Here is a 2,134-nt window from a genome sequence, read left to right as displayed (position 1 = left end):
AATTATTAATAGATTAAATTAATTATTAATACATTAATAATGACATTTATTATAAATGTCAATATATAGGTCTAATTTGATATTTAATTTTTAATTATTTTTATGTTTTTGATAAGTGTCATGATAAGGTGTTCAGGTCTTGTGTGGCGTGAGAAAGAAGTTTGTGCGACGAAGGACAAGAGGAGAACAAAGAGGTGTGCATGAGAAAGAAGTTAGATGCTCTAGGGGATAAGGATCGGATTAAAGGTTTTAAGTTAGAAGAATTATTAATAGATTAAATTAATTATTAATACATTAATAATGACATTTATTATAAATGTCAATATATAGGTCTAATTTGATATTTAATTTTTAATTATTTTTATGTTTTTGATAAGTGTCATGATAAGGTGTTCAGGTCTTGTGTGGCGTGAGAAAGAAGTTTGTGCGACGAAGGACAAGAGGAGAACAAAGAGGTGTGCATGAGAAAGAAGTTCGATGCTCTAGGGGATAAGGATCGGATTAAAGGTTTTAAGTTAGAAGAATTATTAATAGATTAAATTAATTATTAATACATTAATAATGACATTTATTATAAATGTCAATATATAGGTCTAATTTGATATTTAATTTTTAATTATTTTTATGTTTTTGATAAGTGTCATGATAAGGTGTTTATTATGGCACTTATAAATAAGTGTTATTAAGATAATGTCACAATAGACTAATTTTCTTGTAGTGTGTAAATCATACCTATATTCCATCTTGACTTGAAATACGAGTTTAAGATTTGTGTTAAGCTAAAATGATAAAGTTATCCTTACAACGTGTTTAAAGAAGCAATGAATCACTCGTCCTAATACACACCAACGTATTTGACCTAAAAGGAACATCAACATGTGGTTGAAATAAGTATTTCATCACTTTTGTTGATGATAATATAAAATATTAATTTATATTTTTTTCTCAAAAGTAAGGATGAAGTTATAGAGAAATTTGTTATCTATAAAAATGAGGTTGAAAATCAACTTAATAAAAAGATTAAAATGGTTCAAAGTAACTGAAGCAGTGAATATGTGTCACTGTACCCTAAGTTATGCATTGAACATGAGATCTTACATGAAACAACAACTTCCTATACCCCTCAGTAAAATGGTGTTGTTGAACAAAAGAAACACACTATAAAGGAGATGATAAATTTTCTTCTATTGAGCTTTGAATTACTAGAGTATATGAGGGGAAAAGTTGTGTTAAAATCTAATTAATTATTAAATAAGTTATCATGAAAAAAATATAAACAACCCCTTGTGAGTTGTGAAAATGAAGATAACTATTCAACAAATACTTGCGAGTGTGAGGGTATCTTACCAAAGTTTTGGTGTCTAATCCAAAAATGATTAAGATAAGACCAAAAATTATTAATTGTATATTTATTAAATATGCACATAATAGTAGTGCATATTAGTTTTGTTTATATATGATTCATAGATACCGGATATATACAAAAACTTGATAATAGAATAAAGAAATACCTCATTTGTAAGATACAACAAATTAAATAATAAGTATTATTGGAGAAATAACCTTACTAGATTTTTTTTAGAAATTTTTTTAAAAAAAATTAGAATTTAAACGGAGGCCGAATGACATGTTTTAAGAGGACAGATGTATTGGGCTTGGAAAAATCTTGCTTGAAATATAAATTAAGTGGGAGTTGATTGAGGAATTAACTAAGGATTTAATTAATTGAATCGAAGTTACTTGGCATTCATTTCCTCTTCTCATTTTCCTCCCTTTTCCCGATCCCCTTTCCTCGATTCCCTCATCTTTCCCAACCCGATGTTGTGCCACCCTATCACCCTGGTGTCGTTGCCCTATCACGTCGGCATCGTTCGATGCACTGCTGGCTGAGCTGCCTTCTCTTCCTCTAATCGCTGAGTTTCGTCCGACCATTACCCTCTCCGAGTCGCCACCCTTGCGTGGGTAGATCTTCAGCCAAGAGGGGAGATCCAAGGCCTAGCCTCTATCTCCTATTATAGCACCTCTGCGCATCGCGTATCTGACCGTCGAACCACATTGCTCCAGCTGATCTTTGCTTTAGTTCGTGCCTTACTCCTGATCCTCTCCTCGTAGAGAGGCTGGACTCGGTGAGGAT

The sequence above is a fragment of the Zingiber officinale genome, chromosome 3A, assembly GCF_018446385.1.
Source record: "Zingiber officinale cultivar Zhangliang chromosome 3A, Zo_v1.1, whole genome shotgun sequence".
NCBI classification, from domain to species: Eukaryota; Viridiplantae; Streptophyta; class Magnoliopsida; order Zingiberales; family Zingiberaceae; genus Zingiber; species Zingiber officinale.
Note: the sequence above shows the minus strand (reverse complement) of the source record.